At 36.3% G+C, this 13,482-nt stretch overlaps 1 protein-coding gene across 49 annotated transcripts in view; it reads left to right on the forward strand.

The window, feature by feature from the left end:
- The window catches only part of LOC141397847 (uncharacterized), a 401,443-nt gene that overhangs the window by 220,247 nt on the left and 167,714 nt on the right, over window positions 1–13,482 (forward strand). The gene's annotated exons all lie outside the window — the stretch shown is intronic.

The following is a 13,482-nucleotide window of genomic DNA, read 5'->3' on the forward strand; positions in this document are numbered from 1 at the left end:
ACGGATAGAGTTTGAATAGAGAAATTTGGAATTAGAATTACTGTTGGAGTGTATGATTGAGGTAGTGTTTGAAATTCGTAGTTATGGGTACGAAAAATACTAAATAGTACTAAATTTGGTACAATTTGGATTTGGGTGAATGGAATACTGAACTTTGTAAGAAAGACTAGTGTTGGAGTGTAGGATTGAGACATAGAGGTAGTTTTGGAAATTCGTACTTATGGGTACCGAGAGTTCTAAATGGTACTGTATTTCGCACAAATTGGTATTGGGCGAACGGATAAAGCTGGAACATTGGATTTTGGAGTTACGATTACAGTTGTTATTTGATATTAATGTCAGTGTAGGGTTGAGATATGTATGTGGTTGTCGAAATAGTACCAAGAATATACGAAAAGTACTAAATGGTACTCATTTTTATTGAGTGTAGGGATTGATCTGGAATCTGTATTTATTGGTGTCAGGATGAGTGTTGGTGTGTAGCGTTGGTATGTATGTGTGTGGTTTAAGAAATAAGTGTGGATTAGGGTACGGATGCGGTTTTGGAAATATATACTATGAAAAGTACAAAATGGTAAAGAATTTGGTAAAATTTGTTATTGCGTACGACAGTTTCGGAAATTCGTACTTATGTAGTTATATGTAAAGTACTAAATAGTAATATAATTGGTTTTTGGGGAACAAATAGAATTGGAAATGAAAATGGCGGTTTGTATATAGGGTTGATATAAGCAGGTAGTTTTTTGAGGGTTATACACAGGTGTACGAACAGTTCTAAATTTGGTACAATTTTGGTATCACATAAACGATAACATAAGGAGTTATTTATTTATTTATTTATTTTTATACCCTCAGCCTTTAGGCTATACAGGGTATATTCAATTTCATATGACCAAAAATGAGCCTCATCGAAATAACGGTTTTAGACCACAAGTATGTTTGGATGAAATTCGTTTCAGACAATTTGTAATCGATTTAGACATGTCCGTTTGTCTGTCTGTCTATCTGTCCGTCTAGCTGGCTGATGCGCACCATAACTCTCGAACCAACTTTTTGGTATCGTAATATTTTATCCAATATTACGGCCCGCTCCTTCGGTTACCTCCCCCACAAAATTTCAAAATTTTTCTGTAAAATGGTGTGAAAGATAACTCTCGAACGGAGCAATCGATTTGGTATTATTTTTTCCAGATATATACCGGGTTCGAATATGGACTATATCGGTCCACTCCTTCGGGTACTTCCCACAAAAAATTTGGATAAAGTGAATTTTAAGAGCTCCTCTCGGATCGTTTTGAAATTTTTTTCAGTATGTTGTGCTTGCGGCTTCCTTTACGATGGTACAATTTATTTCCTGCGCGAGTCCATACTTCCTGAGATATTAGCTTAAAAGCTTCATGAAACCCTGACGGCACGAACCAAAATTTTAAATCCGCAAAATAATTCTCGCAAGGAGTTTCTGATTGATACAAACTTTGCACATCGTACTATTTCATCCAGTCATGTATCAGTTTAGAATATGGACTATATCGGTCCACTCTTTCGCGTACATCCCACACAAAAATGGGAAAAAGTAATGTATAAGAGGTCATCTCGCAGTGTTTTTTCAGTAGGTTGTTATAGCGGCCTAATTTACAACTGTGCCATTTTTTCCGGAGTAAGTCAATACTTCCTAAGCTCCAAAACCCTGCCCGGCACATAATAAAATGGCTAATGTGCAAGATAACTCTAAAACTTTTCTTCCAAACTTAGTTTAACGTAATTTAATGTTTCGAGTCCTTTATGAAGAAGTTTGGTTACTAAAAATTTTTGGTATATGTCAATAATTTGGTATAGCCTAAAATTGCGGTACCTACAGATAACTCTAACTAACTGGTTTGCTTGGTGTCATTGACATAGATTCTCTGTATGTACATACATACAGAGTTTAAAGCAAACCCATGGTACAACATCAACATATTTTATATTCGACATAATTATTGTGGTTTTTTCAGTGGCTGAGGGTGTATCTCCTTCAGTACTGCTGACTGATACTTTCGTATTTCTTTTTTTTAATGTTTACAAATTCTGAAATTTGGTTGAAGGCCGCTGTGGGCTGAAATTGTATTGGAAATAAGGCATTTAAATTAAACTACTAATTTACGCACAGTTATAACGAATAATATACAATAGGTGCTTTAGATGTACTAAATGGTACTAAAAATTAGAGTACTAATATTGGATGAACTGGTTAATTCAGTGCTCTGAAATTTGTTATGAGGATCACTGTTGAGATTATATCAGAATGGTTATGAAAATTCCCATTTAAAATGTATGACATTCATACATGTAATACCATTGGGGAACAACTTGGGCTACAACTCTCAAATTTAAGATAAGGTGCTGGGTTTGAAAATTTGTTTTGAATATGGTACCATTGGTTTCATGCCACCACTTCCGTTCAACCCTGCTTTCCGCATACGAAGTAGCTCCTGAGTTTTTCGTAGCTCATACTTCCTTCAAAATGGTCAGAAATCTTTAAAACCCCCTAAGGCTATCTTCGACTGGAGTGCTCGAGTTGGTCCAAACTTTGCTTTGAACTTTCAAATAGAGCTTGTGATTCAAATTAAAACAGCATTCTGGTTTTTGGGGAAGCTCATATTTCCTGAAACAATGGCTAGAAATATAAAAAACTCTACTTTCTGTAGCTATATAATTGTTCCACAAACATCCCATATGGGACAAGGGAGACTTCTCTCATATCAATGAGTGCACCCCGATTCATATTAGCTCAATGATAAGGGACCTACTGGTTATTGCCGAGTCCGAACGGCGTGTCTAAGACACCACTTGTAGAGAAGTTTTTCAAGGCTGAAATACTCAGGAAATGTCGACAACATTACTGAGGGGTATTTTGCCACCGTCGAAAAATGTTTGATGTTGACTGGCCGGGGAATCGAACCCACGACTTTTAGCGTGCAAGGCGGGTGTGCAGACCATTGCACCACTGTGGCACCCATGGAGCTATAAATTCTCAAATTACAAGTGAAATGAAAAACAACTGAAATTATTCGAATTACATGTGAAAATGGTGGAGATAAAGAGTCCCAGTTTCGAGTTTGCAATATTTTTCCAACATTAGATGGATGGATCACAACTTCTAGTACCTCCACAAAAAGTTGTTCATGTAAGTAAAACCTTCTCTAATCTTTCTTAATTTTTTCCCCCAATTTATATAACTTAAACGTTGCACATAGTAACCTAGCAAAATGCTCGATGCCAATGTTGCTATTCAAACATGGTTTGTCTGATTTGTCGTGGTAGCTGGCGGTTCTCAGCTGCGATAGATGGGGGAAGTTCTCCGAGGACCGCATTCACGTGATAGTTATTTATGGCATCTGCGACTGCATCCGTTTGAATGTTAGTTAAAGCTGCTTGATAGGTTTGTGGATTTAGGAGTTTTCTCTTGTAACGTTAGACCTCTCTTCCTAGATCATGAAGATGCCTGTGTGGGGAGTATTAACCACCATTTGGTAATTAGGATGGCTCCCTCTGTAACACCCGAGTAAGTACCGCAGGGAAAGTATGTCTTTGTTCTGCTGAAACGGATGAATCCTTGAATCCTCGTCGCATAGTTTACCACAGACCAACCTTCCAAACAACCTTTACCTGCACCCCAAGTGCTGCTGTTTAGGCATTTGAGGACTTTGTTCCTACATCTTAGCTCGTCGCAGATATCTGTGGTATGTGCAAACGATGTGAACATGCTGCAAATGTGACCCCTAGAGTTTTGGGATATTTTATGGTCTGAATTCCGCTACCATCCACCATGACATTCAACTCTGTTCTCACCTCTGCCCTAGACTTAGTAGCGAATATTTGCATATACCTCGCGTGGAAGAGGGTGGCAATATCAGTCAAATAGGAGCTCAGCCTTTCACAAATGATATCAGGGAAGGTAACTGACGAAAAGATCGTACCATCGGAATATAGGAGAGGTAGAGGTTAAACAAATCCGGAGATATCACCCACCATGGGAAACTCCAAGTTTCACCCTATGGGATTTGGACTTCTTGTTTCTGAATTCCACGTACTGGTCTGCTTGATACCCTTAAAAAGCGTGGAGTGCTTGATAAGTCTTCTGATAAGTCAAGCGCCTCCATCACACGGCTTACTCTGGTTGCGTCCTTGACTGATATGTTTGGATATGGCGTGCAGCGCTGTTGACGTGCTGCCCATCTTACGGAATGCATGCTGATGATTGGTAACTGGATATCTATTTCTGACGCTGGGCATGATTAAAGCTTTGCTACAGGAGAGAAATCGGTATGTACCATTCATCCTTACTGGCATGCTTGCACACTTGCTATTCCACACTTAGGGGACAATGTGGGTGGCTAACGACAGGTTGAGAACATTCATGAGATACTCGACTCCCGGCATATCAACCAGTTTCAGCATAACCATGGAGATTCCGTCAGGGCCCAACGCTTTGGATCATTTAGCTTCCCCGATGACATTCGCAACATCATCTGTTGCAAATAGGGGTGGATAATCCTAGGCAAGAAGAGATATACGTCTTTATGACTTTTTGGAAGCAAAATGTTCAAAAATCGTATGAAAAATTTTCCATTTCGGGGGTCCCCGGCTCCCTGTGCCACACCACTGCGTACGTCCCTGCCAAACATCAGAAGGGTTGGGGAGATCTTTGAAAAGTTGATTAGTAAACTCTCTGAAATTCGCCCAATTAGCATTTCCATGATTGATGAAAGTGCGGCGTTTAGAGACGAAGAAATCGGGTGGTCGCCTGATGGAGATAATTATGGGAGATGGTCTGATCCAAGAGAAAGGACGGGTTGTCAGGTGACATCATTTGTCATGCCAGGTGACACGATCATTACGTCTGGCGAACTGTGTCACTATCCGCTAATTCCGGTAGGGGCGCCCACATGGATCGTGCAAAAGCTATCAGTCTGATCAGCCAGCACTATGCCCCTCTGGTCGTTTGAGAGAACCGAATGCCACAACACATGATGAGCCATAAAATCCCCCAAGACCAGACGGGTGTAACCTAACAAAAGCGGGTTAATGTTGGGCCTATAACCTGGAGTAAAGTTATTTGTCGGTGGGATGTATGCTAGCACAATTTCCTCGATTTTACCTCGAAGTTCATTGCAATTAAATTGCAAAAATGATACACTTTCAGGGATTGAAACTACAGCGGCTTGTGTTAAGGGCTGCATGGGCGGCAGCTGTTGGGGGTACAGCATGAGAGTCGCGTATTCTGAAGACAACGATGACGAATCACTGAGTGCTCTGTTCACGCAGCATTCAGCTACATTGTACATGTCATAGTCCCTCGAATGGATGAGTCTAGATTAACCTCTGAGATGCACCCACTTCCGACAGCTATTGCATTTCGCCGAAGTTTGAATGTGGAGGATGTGGATGTAACAAACTGAGCAGAAATAAATTGGTCCTGGTTTTTCATCCGTGCCGGCAAGGAGGAGGAGACATTTCGAGATTTGCTACTCCCAACACAAAAAAACAATACAAATACAAAAGGATGTACACTGAGCTGGAGATCGCTGGACGGACCACTGCACACTGGTCCCAACCTGCGACAAAAATCGAAAAATCGATATCAGCAAATCTCAGCGACAATTCAGCAAATTGTCTCTAAACATATCATATTTTAATATTCCAGCACTGTTTTTGTAATTCATAACGGTATTTAACAAAACAAAACAGAATAAATTGACATTTACGTATGATCTCTTAAAAACTTTAAAAACATAAGTAAGGTTGTGACTTCTTACAAGGCAAGTAACTCAAAATTGAAAGGATAAAATTATTTTTTTCGAAATGAAAGTTTTAGTACAAGGTTTTCTTATAACTTTTACATAAGTTGAGTTTTACTAACTTCGCCATCCTTCGCCACTCTCCAAATTTTTTGAAGAATGTTCGCAATAGTGTCCAGTTTACAAAAAAATTGGTTCCAGCTGCATATATTTGCATTTCCGTGTGTGACATTCAAAATACTGACGGTGACTTTGGTCGTTTCAGTGAATATGCCGCATTACTGTATTCTCAGTTTCTTCATAGTTTTGTGTTTTAATTGTTTGTTTTTGTTTTTTCTTTAAAGATTTAGACATTTTTGTTTTGGGATCTACTTATGAGTGCATTTTTTACATATATTATATATTTTTGATGTATGATGCTACATATAATATGAAAAACAATAAAAATGTAAAATTCGGTTGCACCGATCTTTATTATATCCCCTACCATGAAATATTCTGACCTCAAATGGAATAATTTGTTTCCTTTCCTGTCCACGATAGTATTCGGAGACGTTTTTTGACCACTAAGAACTCCAAATAGCAAATTACAACCGATTTGAACCGAAAATGTAGATAAAAACCTCAAAATAACTGAAATAGGGAGGTACCGTAATATGAGGGCTATACCGAAACCTGGACCTAAGATCACAGTTTTTGGCGCAGAAGGTTTTTGATTATTGAGAACTTCAAATGGCAAACTAAAACCAATTCGGGCCGAAAATGTTGATAAAATCTTCAAAATGCCTGAAATCGGGAGGTACCGTAATATGTGGGCTATACCGAAACCTGCACCTAGGACCACAACTTTTGGCGCAGAAGGTTTTTGATCATTGAGTACTCCAAATGGCAAATTACAACAAATTCGGGCCGAAAATGTTGATAAAATCTTCAAAATACCTGAAATCGGGAGGTACCTCTACATGGAGGCTATAGGAAAAACTGGACCCATATTGATGATTTTTTGGCTACAGTATTTTTTACGTATTTTTAGCATATACTGAAAAAATCAGATTGATCCGACGATTATAAATATTTTTGTCGCACCTTCCCCTACAAGTGGGACCACTGTGCACTGGTGTTGTGTGGTATCGGCTTTTCGTGCGATTGCATCGATGCAAGTGATTTGGCATCCCATGTTTTTAGAATCTTCGACCATTTATTATACAAGAGCGTGATTCCAAAGGATTCTAATAATTTTCAGATCCTAAGAATGACATCCACTGGCATGTCACATTTACCAACCCTTGGCATGGCATTTTTACCAGCCAAAATACGAAAGAAAAGATTAACTTCACGACATCATCGGAACTTAGATAGTGACCCCATTATTTCTTTTCCCTGTCACGGTAGAACGACTGATACTTTTACTTATTTTATTGCTGGAACTTTTTTCTCTGCATCTTTGAAAGAAGCATATTGTTGTTTCCATAGGAAACTATTCCACTTATGGAACTGGCATGGTATTTAATGTACAAGCAGTTGGCCGCATCTGACTACATTAATATAAAATATGCAAATTCTAAAAAAACATATACACATATACATATATATATATATATATATGTAAAGCTATCATTGAGCAGTGAGTGTATTTACTTTGTATTGCCAGAAGAAATGATGGACTACTTTTGTAAGAGATGCTGCATTACTTATTTTGTTCATCTTTCAACACAACTCTATGAATAATTTATGTAATACATAAATATTTTTTGAGTTCCGTTACGTTCTTTGTATAACACAATATTCTAATACAAAAGCTTTCAGCATTGGAAGCAAGCATATGCATATGTATATGAGTGCTGTTATATTGGTAATAAAAGAAATACATATTGTTAATATTGCATTTTATTTCATTTTTTATTGAGCACAGATGTTCATCAATTTGTGTAGATTTTGGTTGGTTATATTTGCTTTTTTTGAATTGCTTCCGTATACAATTTGTTTCGGGCAGAAGAAACTGTTCATAGAAAAGAAGTTGGCTTACATACATACTTTAAGTATCAGAAATACAACAGGAGTTATAACAACCATGGGAGCTTTTCCGTATGGCAAACATAATAATACTCGTACAGCCCATTAAAATATTGCCAGTCTGTTTGCCTGCTGGTGCTGTTAAGAAAAACTGTTGGTATTTTCACTAGAATATTTTAATATAATTAGAAGGTGGAACAAGTTCCTAATAAAGCTAATATTTCGTGCAAAAATTATACCTATATTTATCACTGAACATTTAATTTAACTAAAGACACGAAGTGAGGCGGTTATCTGACACCAAAATTCATCTTTTAATACCTCTTCACATCACATATATTTATGAACCAACATCAAAAATACAAAACTTATTTATACTTATTATACGCAATTATTTGTAATTAGGAATTGAGAAATAAGTATTCCCAAAAATATATATTAGTACCGGCTAACAAGGATCAACAAATTTAACATTACTTTCGCATAACCCTGCTTCGTCCACTAAATATTTACATGACAATAAAATCCCATAATAATAATAGTCAATAAATATTATATGTTATGCATGTTTGAATGTGGCTCTGTATATTTGTACAGTACTGGCAGGCCTTATGTACCAGAGGTCCGCAAAATGCATATAAAAGGCACACTCTATTGCCTTTTCCCAAAAGCGAATAGTGCAGTGCCTTGCATATAAAAAATATGAATGTGCAAAAAGCAGATTCACCCCAAAAAATGATTCACTGCTTTAGTGCATGCTTGCTTGCTTTTACATTTGTATTCACACGATTCGCAAATGCAGTATGCACAATACTGCATACCACCACACAGTAACGTACCATCTTCTGTTTGAATAAATGAATACATTTGCCAAATTTCGCTTTTTCTTTGAGTTTCTTTAATAATAGGATAAACGAAACTAGTAATTGTTTTTATTGTCTCAACATTAATTTTTTTATGTTTATTAACATGTAAATTTGACCAGAAATATCTACTGCTTTTTGTAATGCAACGTGCTTTTTCGAAGGCAGCGTGCAAAAAAAAGGCAACGAGCTCTTGTAGTGTGTTGTGTGTGTGCAATTGGCACACACTCATGAAAGTAAAGGCAAAGCAAGCAATAGCATTAAACAGAGATGGCAATAGCAAGCAATGAAAAAAGCACGAAATCGCGAATATGCATTAAAAGTAAGTGGCATTTTGCGGACCTCTGTTATGTACGCATAATAATACGCAGCACAAATATACACTAATGTTGGTGGTGATAATCATCAATTGTCATCCCCATCAATTTATATTTATGTTAATATTGACACATACTCAAATCGTAACAACCAGCATTTGTACGGATGCATACGAGGGATCTTAAATTTTTATTAGTTTCCATGTGGCCTACTGAGTATGTATGTGTGTTTTAAATACATTATGCGAATGTGTGCTCACATCATGTTGAGGATGTACACATGAGCATACAAAATCATACTGACTTGTCTGTCCTGTCCTTTGCTTAAATTGTCTACCACTTTTCCTATGCAAAATGATAATGGTGCTTACCAAGTGAGGCACTTTTGAGTTAATCCATGTCGCACTTGACTACCAGAAGTGGCAGCAGTGGCATCAAATGTTTACCATCTATGGGAAATATGAACACACAAAAACAAAAACGTACACACACATAACAATATATTCATTTTGTTTTGTGGTAATTGTTATTAATATAAAATTTATTGTACCCTCAGCCTTTAGGTTAACGAGGGTATATGAAGAAAAGACAAAAATTTTTAGTTTTCCATAAAAAAAAAAATTAAAAATTTTTTTTTAAGCTACATGAAAGATTTTTGGTACATAGATTGGGAAAAAAATCCCATTCTTAAATCTGTTCAAGATACTAATTTTGGTTGTTGCGCGCAAAAGTTATGGCGGTTTCAATTCTGATAAAAAGAAAAAATCTTTAAAAGACTCTAATCATTATATTGAGAAACTCTCTTAATTAGGGGCTCCCTACGTAATATATGATTACTGAGGCCCCATAACATTAGTGAAAAAGTTTTAAGTTTTCGCGGAAATTGAGAAAGAGTTTAAAAAATTGGTACTTTGCAACTTGTTTTAATAAAATTCAACCTGTTTATGCATCTGAAAAATATATAAAAAATATGTACGTAATCTATACATCGCGAAGATTCAAATGAAACCAAAACTATACAAATCCGTTTAGTGGTTTTCATATTATAACAAAAACAAAAATATATATTGAGGAAATTTATAAAATTTTTTTAAGAGAAAATATTTATTAAAATTTATTTTGTGAGTTAGTTGAAAAAAAAAAATGTAGGAAAAATTGGTCGGAGTTATTCTTCTATTTTAGTTTAATTTCACGCAAAAAATCAAATTTTTTTATTCTAATCACTTCTCGAATACACACTAACATCTAGCGGAAGATATGGGTATCGTTCAAATAAATGTTGGGTTCCTTTTAATAGGGTATGCTCTTGAAATAAAACTGTATCGGGTAATGTTCATTTTGAAATGCGTGTAAATCCTCAAAACCACTTGATGCGCATGCGGTTTACCAACACAGCGAATTCTTATCTTTTAATTTGTACACATTTGCTAGGATTTACTTTGGAAGCTAAGATGTAGCATCGTCTGCAGTTTAGTGTGCAACAAACTGTATAACGCTTATAATTTGCACAAAGTGCATACACTTTTTATGCGCAACCGATTTCACTATCAACCGTGAAAAAATACATCGATCTAAACATACAGTCAGGGACAAAAGTTTACATACACCCCATAAATCTCAGGTTTTAGGACAAGTGATGATTTTTACGAAATTCCAAGTATGCAGTTTTATTTCTTCTCACTAATAAACAATATTTGAAACAACAAAAGTATAATCCATAATACAAATAACGGTAAATTTTACAAAAGCCAAAAAATGGTGGGGACAAAAGTTTACATACACCCCAAGGAAATTGTGTATTACCGTAGACTTTATGGAATTAGCGGCAAAATTTCTACATTATATTGTTTCAGCGAACGACTCTGGGTGTTCAAGATATATTTTAGAGAAACAAAAATAATTTTTGGGGGTTAAATGCCGTTATTTAAGGTCAGAATTCTTGTATTCCTCATCAAAGCTGACCCTTGCTTAATTCTTTGCGTTTTAAGGTATTGTACTTTATAAAAAACATAAAATTAGTGTCATATGGCAAATCTTGAGGCTCTAGAAAGCTTTGAAGTTGTACCTGTTCATAATATACCTTCCTGGAAGTCGATAATGCACGTTTTTTCTCAGATTTTGCTTGAAGTTAATAGATTCTGAAGAATTCTTTGCGCAAATTACATCCAGAAGGCTTTGAAGTGCCTTGTAATATGGTCTGATACAATCCTTGGACATCAATTGACTCAAAAATGTACAATTATCCGAAACTTTTCGCCCCTATAGTGACGGTAATTATCATAATACAAAAACGACATTGTTCACGGTACAAATTTCATGCTTTTTTGGTAGTGTTTATATGTTGATGCTATGGAAGCTTTGGGAGCAGGTTTGTAACAGAATATTTCACATTTCTGGTTCAACTGATACCTTAAAACGCAAAGAATTAAGCAAGGGTCAGCATTGATGAGGAATACAGGAATTCTGACCTCAAATAACGGCATTTAAGCCCCAAAAATTATTTTTGTTTCTCTAAAATATATCTTGGACACCCAGAGACGTTCCCTGAAACAATAAAATGTATAAAATTTGCCGCTAATTCCATAAATTCTACGGTAATACACAATTTCCTTGGGGTGTATGTAAACTTTTGTCTCCACAATTTTTGGATTTTGTAAAATTTACCGTTATTTGTATTATGGATTATACTTTTGTTGTTTCAAATATTGTTTATTAGTGAGAAGAAATAAAACTGCATACTTGGAATTTCGTAAAAGTCATTACTTGTCCTAAAACCCGAGATTTATGGGGTGTATGTAAACTTTTGTCCCTGACTGTATTTCAATAAAATCCATCAAGAACCGTGCATGTAGCATCACACAGTATTTTTTGGATAAATCGGATACAGCTCCCATGCCACTAAATTTTTCAAACCGCTGTTTTCGCACAAACGCGAGTGATGACTCACTTTCTTCATTGAAATAGAATCGATCCACATAAAACGCGAATTAGTCAGCGATATTTTGAAAAACATTTTTCGCAAATTTTTCAACTTTGCAGTAGCCATTTCCGCCGTTCTAGTAGATGGATTTTTATGATCTGTGATTCATATGATCCGGATCGTCGAAAAACTAAAATATCGCGGGGTACCAGCACACTCAAAACGATATTGTAAATACTGTACCCAAAAAATAGGTTTTTTAGAAAAAATATCGCACTAAATGTTGGCCTTTGGCAGTAGATTACTCTGCTGCTGTGTGGGCTACATACTCAATATACATATCAGATTATGCGAAATCGCGAGTTCTTTAATCCTATAATTGGTTTTTCGGAATATCCGAATGCACGTCCCAGTTACATAAAAAATACAAAAAACACCTGAAATCCGGCTTCAAAATGTCAGCATCCATAAAAGGTGGATGCAGTGGAAATTTTGGAAAGTGATACATTAGAAGTGTAATCTTCATTTTGTATTCTCCTACTTTTACTTTGGACAGATGTCCGTCATTTGAATGGTTTAATCAGAAATCGAATAGCAATCTAAAAAACCTGTTTAGCTTCAACATGTTTTTACCTATGTGTTTTCCTTTACGCGGTTGTAACTACCACGTAAATTAAATTTTTTTGCTAAATTTTCGAGCTTTGTACAAAAATATCTAAATTAATCCAGCAATAGTCATAGTTACTGGTAAACTACAATAGTTCGCGTATTATAATAGTGCAAACCTTGGCTTCATGGAAACTAAAAAAATTTGACTTTTCCTCATATACTCTTTGATACGACCAAAAATGTGCCTCATCGACGAAATCCGTTTCAGAAAATTTGTCCGCCAAACTATCTGGCTGCATGGAGGGCACGATAGCCCTCGAACGGATTACCCGATTATGCGCCTCGTAACAAAGATCAAAGATGGATCATATCGCTCCACTCCTTATTCTACACTTTAATACAGTCAACAATGTGCCTCATCGAAGTATTTGTTTTGGACCCCAGGTATATTTGTTCAAAATCCGCTTCAGACAATTTGAAGTCGATTTAGAATTGTCCGCCCGGCTGTCTGGCAGGTGCGCACAATAACCCAGGTGATTTGGTCCAACCTTTGCACCTCATAATATTTGATCCAAACATAGATCAAATTGGTCATATTGATAGGCTACCTTCATCACAAATGTTAAATGTTTTCGCTAAAAAGGGGTTTCACGGTAATTTAAAAAGAAAGTAACAGATTTGTTCTAAACTGCCAGACATAGATCAGTTGGAATATGGACTACATCGCTGTACTAATTCGGTTACATGCCACAAAAATTTCAACAATTTTCTCACAAGTGAAGTTTAAGGACATATATCGGATAGTTTTGAAATTCTTTGCGAAGAGTTATCCTCGCAACCTATATTGCAACGGCGCAATTTTTTGATAGTGAGGGAGGTGCTGTCCATAGATTTTGAGATAATGACCCAAATGCTAAAAAACATTGCCGACAGCAACTAAAATTACAGATGAACACGATTCCTTGTGAGTAGACAGCGGA

The sequence above is a fragment of the Musca autumnalis genome, unplaced genomic scaffold, assembly GCF_047663935.1.
Source record: "Musca autumnalis isolate F117 unplaced genomic scaffold, ASM4766393v1 scaffold_3, whole genome shotgun sequence".
In the NCBI taxonomy this organism is placed as follows: domain Eukaryota; kingdom Metazoa; phylum Arthropoda; class Insecta; order Diptera; family Muscidae; genus Musca; species Musca autumnalis.